Source organism: Camelina sativa, chromosome 6 (genome assembly GCF_030686135.1).
Source record: "Camelina sativa cultivar CO46 ecotype springtype chromosome 6, ASM3068613v1".
Taxonomy (NCBI): domain Eukaryota; kingdom Viridiplantae; phylum Streptophyta; class Magnoliopsida; order Brassicales; family Brassicaceae; genus Camelina; species Camelina sativa.
This window is the reverse complement of record NC_141885.1, coordinates 10,349,302-10,365,236: the sequence shown is the minus strand read 5'-3', so window position 1 is coordinate 10,365,236 and position 15,935 is coordinate 10,349,302. Positions and strand designations below refer to the sequence as shown.

Genomic DNA, 15,935 nt, shown 5'->3' with positions numbered 1-15,935 from the left:
TTGGATAAAACGGGTTTAAGTGTTGTCTAAACACTCCAAATTCATCTCAAACTCTTACTATTAGTAAAATGCATTTGACTGTCACACATTCAAACCCGAGAAATAGTAACAAAGCTGTTTAATGCTTCAAATCAATGTTTTCTTTGTTTTAGCCTGTTTCGGGAAAAAATGGGTATAATTAGTGTCTAAACACTCCAAATTCAACCTGATCTCTTATAATGAGTCAAATGCATTGGATTGTTACATAATTTGACCCTAGAAAGAGTAACATAGCGTTTTACTGCTTCGAATCAATTTTTCTCTCGGTTTTAGCCTGTTTTCTCGGTTTAAGCCTGTTTTGGGATAAAATGGGTTTAAGTGTTGTCTAAACACTCCAAATTCATCCTGAAATCTTACTATTAGTAAAATGCATTAGATTGTCACACATTCTGACCCTAGAAAGAGTAACAAAGCTGTTTACTGCTTTGAATCAATGTTTTCTCGGTGTTAGCCTGTTTTGGAACAAAATGGGTATAAGTGGTGTCTAAACACTCCAAATTAAACTCGAACTCTTATAATTAGTCAAATGCATTGGATTGTTACATATTTTGACCCTATAAAGAGTAACATAGTTGTTTATTGCTTCGAATCAATGATTTCTCACGGTTTTAGCCTCTTTTCTTTGTTTAAGCCTGTTTTGGGATAAAACGGGTTTAAGTGTTGTCTAAACACTCCAAATTTATCCCGAACTCTTACAATTAGTAAAATTCATTAGATTGTCACACATTCTGACTCTGGAAAGAGTAACAAAGCTGTTTACTGCATTGAATCAATGTTTTCTTGGTGTTAGCCTGTTTCAGGACAAAATGGGTATAAGTGGTGTTTAAACACTACAAATTAAACTCGAACTCTTATAATTAGTCAAATGCATTGGATTATTACTTATTTTGACCGTATAAAGAGTAACATAGCTGTTTAGTGCTTCGAATCAATGTTTTCTTATTAGAGAGGAAGATGCAATGAGATTGATGGAGTTCAAAGAAGTCTCATGAAGCTTCAAGCTTAACCTCCGATCTCTCTACACTTAAGCTTGAGGGGGAGTATTGAACCAGATGAAGAAGTCACACACCCAGGAGTTCACTCGCCACTCTCCATCAAGAAACAAATGTGCAAATGTAGGGTGAAACGTGTCTTTTTGTGGGTGTGGTGATGATTGATGTATGGAATGATGACTTATGAATGAATGGATGGCAGGGTGTTTCAATTCCCCTTATGCAATTGTAGTATAAGAGGTGTCAATCCAATCTGAGTGTTTGTGATCAATCAAGATGTGCATATGAGTCTAAGTCAAGCCAGATGTAAAGGTTGTTTGTCACTAACAATCCTATGATGAAATGTAAAATGCAGAAAGTAAAACTACTAGAACTAGGAGCTAAATGCAAATGGAACAGAATGATTATGACAATTATGAAGCTAAAACAGAAATAGAAACTATGTAATGCAAGTATTGAACTAATGCAAGGTAAGTGATAAAAAGGATACTAAATGAATGCAACATAAATGCAACTAGAGTGAAACAGGACAAACACAAATCATAAACACAAGTTCTGGGTTGGAACTCGAGCAAGCACTCGACCGAGTGCTGATCGAGTGCAGGGTCGAGCTGGAGAAATACGCAAAACAGAGCAACACAAGAAAAACAGAGCAATACCAAAAGCAAATCAAACAACATGATTTAAGCTAAGAAATCAATAAACAAGGAAGGTCTTGAGGAGGGATTCATGGGCTGGACTATGATTGAGGTCATCTAACTTGGTCAACAAATCTCAAACAACTTGAGCTAATCTCTAGACATATATTTCTTAGACCTGTTTAATTCACTCTCATGGCAAGAAACAATCAAACTCATGCATCTCTAGACTTGTTCTCACAAAGTAAAGAATCTACACAAGCAGACATTAAGCAATATGTCAAAAATCAAACAAGACTTCTAATCTCTTAGCAAGCCTAATGATAGTCTCTAGATCTAGCCTTATCTATGCTCCTTAGACATTGGTGTGATGCTAAGAGGCTTGAAATCAGATCCTACCCTCTCAGATATAGGATCAGCATTAAGAACATCTAGCCTAGAAGAGATTTACAACAATCAAGCTTGACCAAATCAAACAAACCTCAAACACAAACGAGCCTAACCCATCCTCAAGATCCTAAGCAACTACTCACAAGAACACATGATGAACAACAAAGTCATAAACCCAGAAAATACTGAAACTTGCATCATTAGAAAGATAAATCAAAGATCTACAATATTGAAGAAAGAACCAAACTCAAATTCTCAATATTAAAAAAGTTATGAAACCAACAATATTGAAGAATTTAGTCTTTTTCTCCTTTTAAAAGAAGTACAAGATCTAAGAAAATAAAAGTGCAAAAGGAATAATTCTAAAAAAAGTAAAAACTAGGTTTTTGACTCTCTAAAAAGCTGGACTCTTTTGGTGGCTCCAAGTACAAGCCCTTATATAGAAAAAGTAGTGGAAGCACTAAAAACGCTAAAAGACAAAATAGCCTGGCGGCTCGACCAACTCGACCTGGTGCTCGGTCGAGTGACCGGTCGAGTTGGCTCCTCTTGTGCTCCTCCCACTCGGTCGAGTCCCTCTCAGCACACGGTCGAGTGTCTGGTTTAGTGGACAGTCGAGTTGGACTCCGGACCTTGGTTCTTCAGCTTTAGCTCTCTTGCTTTCTCCTCATGATTGCTTCATTTCTCCTCAGCATTGCTTCCATGCTCCTTAAGCTCCAAAATCACCTGTTTATGCATGAAAAGATGCAAATGCAATGCAACTAAACTCTAATGCAAGAACAACCCTAAAGCTATGCAATAATGGTCAAAATGGATAGCAAAAGATGCAAAAGATGTGAATATATTAAGGGAAAACAGGGTAAAATATATGAACATCAACACCGCCAAACTTAGTCTTTACTTACCCTCAAGCAAATGAACAAGACATAAGAAGGTAGGTGAGGTTTGAAAGTGAGATCTCAGCTCCTAAAGCTTGCAAATAGACCATCTAGAATCAATGTCCAAGTTACTAGTACTATGATGCAAGTTGAATGAGCTGTACTTAAAGATTTTAGACAAGTATATCACAACCTTTACTGATTTGAGCCTTAGATGTCCTCATGCATTCAAATCAACCATTTCCTTTAACATTCATTAATCAAGAACATGAATCAATTATATGCAATGCTTAAATTCATTTGGCTTGGTAGTAAAAGGTTTAGAGACAATGATGGTCTCTCTTTAGAGTGGGGCTTATCAATATCAAGGTTCTCTCATAAAAATGGATTGAGCTTTAGAAGAATGCTAAAGGTAAGAACACTTAGACACATACAAGAACAAAACCTTGTCTACCCAAAGGCACCCAAAGTGTTTATCCTATCAATCTAAACCCAATTGATCCTAGTGCTACCCTTTAACTTCTTCTCTTCACTTTCACCCTTTTCTCTTTTGATTTTAAAGTCTTAGGAGAGGTTTCTTATTTGATATTTCTAGTGGAATGGGAGATTCTTACTTATTTGCTATGGTTTTCTTTTATTCTTATTCTTAAGACATAAAAGCATTTTGCTATACTCTTCTTTTTCTTTCAATATTTTCTTTGACTCAAACCATCTTTAAACAATATCATACTTCCCATTCTTTCACTAGACTTTGATTTTACTTAACACATTCCCCTCCTAAAGACTCTAACCTTTTCTTTCTTTTTTCCTCTTTTCTTTTCTTTCTTTTTCAAAAAACCAAATCCCAAACCCAACAATGAAATCACCTAGTCCTATCTAGTTTGGAAAATGCAAACTAGAACTACACAAGGCATTATTCTTGTCAGTTCAAACCTAACACTTTCTACCAAGCTCAATCCCAAAAAGGCCTCACACACTCAAGAATAAACATGGCTTGAAAGAAGGGTTGGATCAGCTACTTGGATCAACAAGAGTGGTAAAAAGGAGAAAGATGATCCAAATATGTATATGATATCCATGAGTTTAAAGCAATGCACACATTGATATTTAACAGTCAATATTAAGTTCTTATAAGTAGGAAATGGTGTCAAATCACAACATGTTTCAATTTAGACCAAATGCAATGCAGGAATTCAAGGTTTGGTTCAATCTTATGCTTCTAACCACTCAACTAGCATCAAAGTACTATTAACTTGGGCATGATCCTAGTCTAGTGAATAAAACAAGCTAACAAGGGAATACTCATCATAGATCCCTAATGCAAATATTATACAATCCTACATGAAACATGCTAAACAAGATCCTAATATGTAATGCAAACTACATGAACACTCTTTTTTTATAAAGATTTTTGCAAAAATTTTCAAATTTAGGGGTTTTCTATGCCTTAGATGCTATGCAAATACTTACATGATTATGCTAAAAAAATGAAATAAGAAAACAAAACACAACATCAAATGCTATCTCAAACCCTCCCCAAACTTAAATCACACAGCCTCTGTGTGAAAGAAATTTGTAAGAGGATTCAAGATCAAAAACAAAATACAACATCAAATGCAATGGTATTTACAATGGAAGGTGATAGTGGTACCTCAAGGATTGGAGAAGAAACTGTCCACATCCTCTTGCATGCTGTCAAAAGTGTAGTTGGGGTCTTGTTGATGACTTGGAGGTGGAGATTAAGGCAGCTCGACGATGGGAATCGACCGGGACTCGGTCGAGTACGTGCTCGAGTGGGGGGTCGAGCGGGACCGCGAATGTCAAAATTCGGACCTTGCTGCTGGTAGAACTGCTGGTAGATTGCTGGATCCATGAAGTACTAGGGTGGGATGGGAGGGTAACCTGGATATCCTGGATAAGCAGCTGGAGGTGGGAAGCCATAAGGTGATCTGGGCTAGAACTCGGCCGAGTGCATCTCGGGTGCTCGGTCGAGTGGGTGCTCGAGTGACCCGGTCGAGTGCCTCGAAAATTGTTGTTCTCGGCTACTTGAACTCCTCTTCCTCTGATTTGGCTCGTACATTGAAGCTCTAGCTGGTTCCACAGGTTTTGCAACTCTTGAGAGTGCTCTAGTTTAGCTACTCCTCCTCAAAGGGCTTGAATGGCTTGGAGATGAGTTTTCACTCTTCAGCTCAGCAATCTCTTTTTTTAGGCCCTTGATAGACTTAGCCATATTGGTCACCTTCTTCTTAAGCTTATTAAACCTCTTCCCATGCTACTTGCTCCACTTTTGTAGGAGAGGCAACCTCTTGCTAGTCTCTCTCACTCCTCTACCATCCCTTGGGTTGGACTCATAATCTTCAAAGTAAAATTGCTCCTCCCCATCAGCCATTTGTACATCTCCAGCTTCATAAACTCTAGGTTGAACTATCCCATCAAACAAGAACTCATCTGCTGGCCAAAAGTCAATTTTTGCTCCTTCTTGAATGGTGGTGAGCTCTTGGTTAGGTAAGATCAACTGTTTTTTCCCAACTGTTGGAAGCTCAAAGTTGAAGATGTGATTTCCTTGATGCATTTCCTTGGCCAATATGAGAGTAGAGGTGAGGTAGCTTGAGTCAATCCATCTTGGCAAAACCTTCTCTCCTCTAAGTGGGACCTTGGCAGCTTGTAGTATTGGAGTGATGATGCCTCCAATGGCTAAGGCTCCCCTTGACCCTTTGTTTTGTAGCTTGCCTACCCAACTTCTCAAATATATCATGTGGTCAATGAGCACCATTGCAAGGTCAGTCTCCACAGTGGTCCCAAGAATGATGGTTCCATTTCTTGCCTCAAGGATGATTCCATTGAGAGCCATGTCAATTATCTTGAGCTCACCCTCATTGAGATTTCCAGTCTCCTTCCTAGCAAAGAATGTATTTGCTAAGGCCTTGTGGAAGTACCTTAGGACTGGGCTTCTTATCTTTGAACTCTTGGTCTTGGAGGATGAATAGGTGATGTTGTCTCCAATGGTTTCCCAAATGGCATAGAGCTCCTCTCTTGGTATCATCAAGCTCCTATTACTACCAACTTCAAAACCAAACACATTTGCTATCTTCTTGAATGAAAGCTCATAGTTCTTCCCTTTGATTGTGAAAGCAATATGACCAGCTCCAAACTCATCATCCTTCCTTGCATATGTGTGCAGCTTGATTGTGGCTAGAAACTCACAACTTTCTTCTTTATACCCCTCCATGCAAAGCCCCATGAACTTGGTTAGGTTGCTTTTCTCAAAAAGATACTCCACATCTTCATCAATGGCTAGCTTCTCCATAGTTTCCTTGTGTGGATACCTAGTTCCCAGGAACTCCATTCTCATGAAGGCCTCATAAAGTTGCCTCTTTGTCAATCCACAAGATTCTGCTTCTCCATCATCCTCTCCCTCTTCTTCTTCATCTTCTTCTTCACTCTCACTCTCAACCTCCTCTTGTTCAATCTCAACTACTGGCCTCTTCCCTTTGGCCTTGTTTCTCCTCATGAACTCACTAAGAGTTGGCTCCCTTTCTTCTTCAGTTTCAGTTCTCTCAGGATCTTCCTCAACTGACTGATTTCTTGAACACGGCATCTGACTCGATCGACCGCTCGGACCACCACACGATCGAGTGCATGCTCGAGTGGGGCGTCGAGTGGTTCTTCCAGCTTCTCCTCCTGATTGTAGGCGATCATCAAAACATTCCATGGAGCTTGCAGCCGCTTGTTGAGACTTCCTTGTAATCCTTGAAGACATTTTCGAATAGAACTGAAGGGAATAGACTCAAAGCTTAAGTTTAATAGGTTAGTGACCCAAAAACTTAAAAGAGCTAAGTTTGAGCAAAAGATGAACTTTGAGAGAGATTTTAAAACTTGATTTTAGTTGTTTTGAGCAAATGAGAGAGTGTGAGAGACATAGGATCGTGTAAGGCTTTATTTAAAGATGCTAAGGGGGCAAGGAGACAAGGGTGGAGCGTCCATACCATTCAAATTTGAAATGAGAATCTTTGACCTGCTTTTTGCTGCCACTCGACCAGCACGTGGTCGAGCTCCTTGACCAAAGTTTGAAATTTCAAAATTTTTCTTCTTTTTCTTCCGTCCACTCAATCATTCTAGAGAAATGAGAATCGAGTGGGCCTTAGTTCTTTGCCAACTCGGTCGAGTACCTCTCGTGGGCTGGTCAAGTGGGCTTGCGAATCTCCTTCCCCAAGTCCAAATCTCTCCATACTCATCTACACTTTCATTGAAAGGCCTGCCCAACACAAACATAAAAGAAAACACATCAAAACGACTAAGAAAATAAAGCATATTTACAAAGGATACCTTAGGGACTTCCTCCCTAGTGAGCTTGTTTAGAGTCACTAAGCTTGACTTTGGCTGCCTTCTTAGGCTTTGTTTAGATACCAAGGAGGTGATGAAATACTCCCTGACACTTCTTGATCACTGTGAGTCTGAACCTTGATCACCTCACCCTTAACACACAAACCATATTTCTTCTTGATTTTGAGCCTTGGTCTTGCTTTCCTCAAAGACCTCTTGTTTAGCTTGACTTGGAGATCCTTAACCATACTAGTCAACTCTTGAACTGACCTCTTAAGCTTTTCCACAGAATCTTCTTGAAGAGAGAGATTGTCCTTTGGAGTTGTCACTTCACTTAAACCTTCATGACCACCTTTGTCCTTGATAGTAAAAGGTTGATCATCAATGGTAGGAAGGTTGGTTGGGTTATAGATGTTAAACTTCATAGTTATACCCTCAGAAATGTTCAAGGTCACAAGATCTTCCTTAACATCAATAACAGCTCCAACTGTGGCTAAGAATGGCCTCCCAAGGATGATAGGATCTTCAGGTTCCTTGTCCATCTCCAATACCACAAAATCTGTATGAACCCTTGCTCTTCCTATCTTGACTGGAATATTCTCCAACTTGCCAACCACATCTCTGTTTGAACCATCAGCTAGGCATATATGAAGGTTGGTGGACTTGAAGTCAGTGTGCCCAAGCTTTTATGCTATAGAAGAGGGCATCAGACTGATAGATGCTCCCAAGTCACATAAGCACTGGTTGTAGTGAAGATAGCTAAGTGTGCAAGGCAGATAGAATGGACCTGGATCCTTAAGCTTAATTAGGATGATTACTCCTCCAAGGTCTTCAAGATCCTTCTCATCTTGAGCTTGAGCCTTCTTCTTTGATAAATCAAGCAAAAAATCCTTATAGAGAGGATATGGATCATACTGTTCCAAGGCAGGTCCTCTCTCTTCTTCTTGGTAAGCAATGATGATCTCTTGTATGGCCATCACTTCTTCTTGTTTCTCAATCACAACCTCTTCCTTCAAAGCCTTCTCTTCCTCTTGTTGCAAAGCCAACATTTGTTTTTTCTCAATGATTTCCCTTAATTTCTTAAGCTTCTGTGCCTTGAAACGTCCTGGGAATGGTAGAGGCAGTTTGTAAGCAGGAGGGATGTACTTAGCCGGCTTGACAGCTTCTGACTCTTCAGCTCGATTAGCCACTCGAACACACACTCGGTCGAGTGCATGCTCGAGCACCTGGTCGAGTGCAATACCGGAGTCAGTCTGCTTTGCACAAACTTCACTGTCCTCAGTGACTTCTTCTTCAAAGATATGAATGGCTTTGGCAGTAAACTCCCTTGGGTTTTGAACTGCTTTTCCAGGGAGTTGGGTGGGTTTTGGAGCTGAAGTGGATGCTATATTGCTCTCCATATACTTGACTCTTGAGTTCAGACCTTCAAACTTCATATTGAGATCATTATACTGTGATGTTAACCTTTGATTCAACTCAGCAAACTGTTTGGCTTCCTCAATCTTTCCATTGGTTTGCCTAATCAACAGCTGTTGTATCATTGCTCTTAGGTCTTGTTCTTGGCCTTGGTTAGTCTGAAACCCTGGTGGGGGACACAATTGGGACTGGAACACTTGTTGCTGCTGCTTGGGTGCATAGTTGTTCTGTTGTTGAGGCTGAGGAGGTGGATAGACTTGGTCTTGAGGGTTGGCAACATTGGTGCTCCTATAAGAGAGGTTGTTCTGCTTGAACCCTCCACCTTGGTTGTAGCCTTTGTATCCTCCTCCTTGGTTCTGCATATAACACAACTCAGCAAACTCCCTATCTCCTTCTTGGACTGGGGCTTCTTCTTCACCAATGAAGTGAATGGTTTTTGACTGGCTTAGGCGAATCCTGTCAAGCTTCTCATTGACCATCTTTAAATCCTGCTTGTATTTGTTGTCTTGATCAGTGGAGGGGATCCTCATGGTTCTATCATAATCTTCATTATAATTACCATCTGACTGAGCAAGGTTCTCAACCAATTCCCATCCTTCTTCCACATTCTTGTTGAGGAAGTTGCCATTTGAAGCTGTATCAAGAAGCATTCTTATCTTGGGAAGCACTCCTCTATACAAAGTGCTTAGAAGGGACTCATTGCTGAAGCCATGGTGAGGACACTGAGTCTGGAATCCTTTAAACCTCTCCCAAGCTTCACAAAAGCTCTCATTATTCCTTTGAGCAAACCCAGAAATTTCATTCCTCAACCTAGCAGTCCTTGCATTGGAGAAGAACTTGGCCAGAAAAGCTTTCTTGCATGCATCCCATGTGGTTATAACTCCAGTAGGAAGAGTCTTCTCCCATAGATGAGCTTTGTCTCCAAGGGAAAATGAGAATAGCCTTAATTTGAAGCCATCTTCACTTACTCCATTGATTTTTGTGAGTCCACATATTCTGTCAAACTCATCAAGGTGATCTAGAGGATCCTCCATTGGCAACCCATGGAATTTGTTGGCTTGTATCATGGAGATCAATCCACTCTTGATTTCATAATTATTATTGGCCACAGCAGGAGGCACAATACCAGCTCTTTGGTTGTGTGTGTTAGGTGCATCCCTGAAACTGACTTTCTCTTTGGTGTATGAATGAATGATGTATGGAATGATGATGTCAGGGTGTTTCAATTCCCCTTATGCAGTTGCAGTATAAGAGGTGTCAATCCTATCTGAGTGATTGTGAACAATTAAGATGTGCATATGAGTCTAAGTCAAGCCAATTGTAAAGATTGTTTGTCACTAACAATCCTAAAATGAGATATGAAATGCAGAAAGTAAAAACAACTAGAACAAGATACTAAATGCAAACAGAACAGACAAATTAAGGCTATAATGAAACTAGAACAGAGATAGAAACTATGCTAATGAACTAATGCAAGACAAGTAATGAACAGGAAACTACGTGAATGCAATGGAAATGAAACATGAATGAAACAAGACAATCACAAATCAAAAACACAAGTTCTGGGGATGAACTCGAGCAGCACTCGACCGAGTGTAGGTCGAGTACGTGGTCGAGCTAGACTTAAACGTGAAAACAGAGCAACACAAGAAAAACAGAGCAATGCTAAAACTAATCAAACAACAAGCAAGCAATGATATTTAGACTAAGATTTCAATAAACAAAGAAGGCCTTGAGGAGGGATTCATGGGCTGAGCTAATCATTGTGGTTATCTAACTTGGTCAACAAATCTCAAGCAAACTTTGAGCTGATCTCTAGACATACTATTCTAATACATGTTTAATCCACTCTCATGGCAAGAAACAATCAAACGTATGCATTTCTAGACTTGTTCTCACAAAGAAAAGAATCTACACAAGCAGGCATTAAGCAATACATCTCAAACCAAACAAGACTTCTAATCTCTTAGCAAGCCTAATGGTAAGCTCTAGATCTAGCCTTATCTATGCTCCTTAGACATTGGTGTGATGCTAAGATGCTTGAAATCAAACCCTACCTTCTCAGATATAGGATCAGCATTAAGATCATCTAGCCTAGAAGAGATCTACAACAATCAAGCTTGACCAAATCAAACAAACCACAAGATCAACCCAGCCTAACCCATCCTCAAGGTCCTAAACAAACTACTCACAAGAACACATGGTGAAATATGTCAAAAACCCAGAAAATAATGAAACTTGCATCATTAGAAAGATGAAACAGAGATCTACAATATTGATGGAGGAATAAAACTCAAAATCTTAATACTTTGAAAGTTATTAAACAAACAAAATATAAGAATCTAGTCTTTCTCTCTCAAACAAGTACAAAATCTAAAATAAAAGAAAAGTGCAAAAGGAATAAAATCTAAAAAAAGTAAAAACTAGGTTTTAGACTCTCTAAAAAGCTGGACTCTTTGGTGGCTGTAGGTACAAGGGCTTTATATAGGAGATGAGGTGGAAGCCCTAAAAATACAAAAAGTCAAAGTAGTCAACGGCTCGGTCAACTCGACCAGTGCTCGGTCGAGTGGCAGGTCGAGCTGGCTTCTCTCGTGCATTCTCCACTCGGTCGAGTCCTCCTCAGCACACGGTCGAGTGGTGGTCGAGTGGTGCGGTCGAGTTGGACTCCGGACCTTGATTCTACAGCCTTAACTCTCTTGTTTTCTCCTCAGGATTGCTTCACTTCTCCTCAGCATTGCTTCCATGCTCCTTAAGCTCCAAAATCACCTGTTTATGCATGAAAAGATGCAAATGCTATGCAACTATACTCTAATGCATGATTAGTCCTAAAGCTACACAATAATGGCCTAAATGGATAGCAAAAGATGCAAAAGTTGTGAATAAACTAAGGGAAAACAAGGTAAAATATATGAACATCAACACCCCCAAACTTAGTCTTTGCTTGCCCTCAAGCAAATAATCAAGACAAAAGAAGGTAGGTGAATTTTTAAAGTGGGATCTCAGCTCCTAAAGCTTGCAAATAGACTATCTAGAATCAATGTCCAAGTTACTAGTACTATGATGCAAGTTGAATGAGCTATACTTAAAGACTTTGGACAAGCATATCACAACCTTCACTGATTTGAGCCTTAGACATCCACATGCATTCAAATCAACCATTTCCTTTAACATTCATTAATCAAGAACATGAATCAATTATATGCAATGCTTAAATTCATTTGGCTTGGTAGTAAAAGGTTTAGAGACAATGAAGGTCTCTTTTTAGAGTAGGGCTTATCAATATCAAGGTTCTCTCATAAAAATGGATTGAGCTTTAGAAGAATGCTAAAGGTAAGAACACTTAGACACATACAAGAACAAAACCTTGTCTACCCAAAGGCACCCAAAGTGTTTATCCTATCAATCTAAACCCAATTGGTCCTAGTGCTACCCTTTAACTTCTTTTCTTCTTTTTCACCCTTTTCTCTTTTGGTTTTAAAGTCTTAGGAGAGGTTTCTTATTTGATCTTTCTAGTGGAATGGGGGATTCATACTTATTTGTTATGGTTCTCTTTTCTTCTTATTCTTAAGACATATAAGCATTTTGCTAGACTTCTCTTTCCTTTCTTTCTTTTCTTTAACTAGAACCATCTTTAAACAACCTTATTCTTCCCATTCTTTCACTAGACTTTAAATTTACTTAAACACATTCCCCTCCTAAAGACTCTAACCTTTTCTTTCTCTTTTTCCTCTTTTCTTTTTATGACAGCCAAGTCCCAAACCCAACAAGTGAACCACCTAGTCCTATCTAGTTTGAAAAATGCAAACTAGAACTACACAAGGCTTTACTCTTGTCAGTTCAAACCTAACACTTTCTACCAAGCTCAATCCCAAAAATAGGCCTCACACACACAAGAATAAACATGGCTTGAAAGAAGGTTTGGTTTAGGGGTAGGGGAACTGATTCTTAATGAGGAAATCAGCTACTTGGATCAACAAGAGTGGTAAAAAGGAAGAAGATGATCCAAATATGTATGTGGTATCCATGAGTTTAAAGCATTGCACACATTGATAATTGAAAGTCAATATTAGGTTCTTATAAATAGGAAATGGTTTCAAATCTCAACATGCTTCAATTTAGACCAAATGCAATGTAGGAATTCAAGGCTTGGTTCAATCTTATTCTAACCACTCAACTAGCATCAAAGTACTATTAACTTGGGCATTGATCCTAGTCTAGTGAATAAACAAGCTAATAAGGGAATACTCATCATAGATCCCTAATGCAAGTACTATACAATCCTACATTAAACATGCTAAACAAGATCCTAATGTGCAGTGCAAACTACATGAACACTCTTTTTTTATAAAGATTTTTGCAAAAAGTTTCAAATTTTTAGGCTTTTTCTATGCCTTAGATGCTATGCAAGTATTAACATGATGATGCTAAAAATTTGAAATAAGAATCACAAAACACAATGTCAAATGCTATCTCAAACCCTCCCCCAAACTTAAATCACACAGTCCCTGTGTGAAAGAAATTTGATTGAGGATTCAAGATGAAAAACAAAAAAACAAAACACAATGTCAAATGCAATGATATCTACAAGGGAAGGTGATAGTGGTACCTTAAGGATTGTGGAAGTAGTTGTCCACATCCATCTGCATTCTGTCATAGGAGTAGTTGGGGTCTTGTTGGTGACTTGGAGGTGGAGATTGGGGCAGCTCGACGATGGGGATCGACCGGGACTCGGTCGAGTACGTGCTCGAGTGGGGGGGTCGAGCTGGACCACGAGTGTTAAAATGTTGACCTTGCTGCTGGTAGAACTGCTGGTAGAGTGCTGGATCCATGAAGTACTGGGGTGGGATGGGAGGGTAACCTTGATATCCTGGAGAAGCAGTTGGAGGTGGGAAACCATAGGGTGATCTGGGCTGGAACTCGGCCGAGTGCATTGGGGGTGCTCGGTCGAGTGGGTGCTCGAGTGACCCGGTCGAGTACCTTGAAAAGGGTTGTTCTCGGGTACTTGAGCTCCTCTTCCTCTGATTTGGCTCATACATTGAAGCCCTACCTGGTTCCACAGGGTTCGCAACTCTAGAAAGTGCTCTAGTTGAGCTACTCCTCCTCAAAGGGCTTGATGGTGTAGGTGAAGAATTCCCACTCTTCAACTCAGCAATCTCCTTCTTTAAGCCCTTGATGGACTTAGCCATGTTGGTCACCTTCTTCTTCAGCTTATCAAACCTCTTCCCATGCCATTTGTTCCATTTTTGCAGAAGGGTTAATCTCTTGGTAGCCTCCCTCACTCCTCTACTATCTCTTGGGTTGAGCTCATAATCCTCAAAGTAAAATTGCTCCTCCCCATCAGCCATTTGCACATCTCCAGCTTCATCAACTCTAAGTTGAACTATCCCATCAAACCAATGCTCCTCAGCTGGCCAAAAGTCAATGTTGGCTCCTTCTTGAATGGTGGTGAGCTCTTGGTTAGGCAAAATCAGTTGCTTTTTCCCAAGTGTTGGAAGTTCAAAGTTGAAAATGTGATTCCCTTGATGCATCTCCTTGGCTAGGATGAGAGTAGAGGTGAGGTAGCTAGAGTCAATCCATCTTGGTGAAACCCTTTCTCCTCTAAGTGGAACCTTAGCAGCTTGAAGGATTGGAGTAATGATGCCTCCAATGGTTAGTGCTCCTCTTGATCCTTTGTTCTCCAACTTGCCTACCCAACTTCTCAAGTAAATCATGTGGTCAATGAGCACCATTGCTAGGTCAGTCTCCACAGTGCTCCCAAGAATGATGGTGCCATTTCTTGCTTGGAAGATGACTCCATTGAGAGCCAAATCAATCATTTTTAGCTCCCCCTCATTAATATTCCCAGTTTCCTTCCTAGCAAAGAAGGCGTTGGCAAGAGCTTTGTGGAAGTACCTTAGGACTGGGCTCCTTATCCTTGAACTCTTGGAATTGGAGGATGAGTAGTATTTGTTGTCCCCAATGGTTTCCCACACAGCATAGAGCTCTTCTCTTGGAATCATCAAACTCCTATTGCTCCCAACCTCAAAACCAAACACATTGGCTATCTTCTTCATTGAAAGTTCATACCTTTTCCCCTTGATTGTGAAAGCAATGTGACCAGCTCCAAACTCAGCATCCTTCCTTGCATATGTATGCAGCTTGACTGTGGCTAGAAACTCACAACTCTCTTCTTTGTAGCCGTCCATGCAAAGCCCCATAAACTTGGTTAGGTTGCTCTTCTCAAAGAGATACTCCACATCTTCACCAATGGCTAGCTTCTCCATGGTTTCCTTGTGTGGATATCTAGTCCCTAAGAACTCCATTCTCATGAAAGCATCATAGAGTTGCCTCTTTGACAACCCACAGGACTCAGCTTCTCCATCATCCTCTATCTCTTCTTTTTCACTTTCTTCCTCACTCTCATTCTCACTCTCCTCTTGTTCAACCTCAACTGCTGGCCTCTTCCCTTTGGCCTTGTGTCTCCTCATGAACTCATTGAGAGTTGACTCCTTTTCCTCCTCACTTTCAGTCCTCTCAGGATCTTCCTCAACTCTCTCTCTCCTTGGACGCGGCATCTGGCTCGACCAGCTGCTCGAACCACCACTCGGTCGAGTGCATGATCGAGTGGGGCGTCGAGTGGCCCTTCCAGCTTCTCTTCTTGATTCAAGGCTAGCATCATGACGTTTCATGGAGGTTGCAGCGGTTTGTTGAGACTTCCTAGTGATTCTTGAAGACATTTTTCAAATAGAACTGAAGGGAATAGACTCAAAGCTCAAAGTTAATAGGTTAGTGAACCAAAAACTTGAAAGAACTAAGCTTGAGCAAAAGATAAGCTATGAGAGAGACTTTAAAACTTGAATTCAATGGTTTTGAGCAAATGAGAGAATGTGAGAGGTATAATTTCGTGCAAAGCCTATATAAAGAAGCTAAGGGGACAAAGAGACAAGGGTGGAGCGTCCATACCATTCAAATTTGAAATGGGAATCTTTGACCTGCCTTTTGCTGTCACTCGACCCCACACTCGACTGTACACGGTCGAGCACCTTGACCAAACTTTGAAATTTCAAAATTTTTCTTCTTGTTCTTCCCTCCACTTGATCGTTCTAGCGATTTGAAGATCAAATGGGCCTCAATTCCTTTCCAGCTCGGTCGAGTACCTCTCGTTGGTAGGTCGAGTGGGCTTGCGAGTCTCCTTCTCCAAGTCAAATTCCCTCCTTACCCAACTACATTCTCACCTAAAGGCCTGTCTAACACAAATATAAAAGAAAACACATCAAAACTAC

At 40.2% G+C, this 15,935-nt stretch overlaps 1 non-coding gene across 1 annotated transcript; it reads left to right on the top strand.

The window, feature by feature from the left end:
* The first annotated feature begins 9,378 nt into the window (after positions 1-9,378).
* On the top strand, positions 9,379-9,485 carry LOC147942403 (small nucleolar RNA R71). The gene has a single exon (XR_015560525.1). It is a non-coding gene; the product is annotated as a small nucleolar RNA R71 (small nucleolar RNA).
* The last annotated feature ends 6,450 nt before the right edge of the window (positions 9,486-15,935 follow it).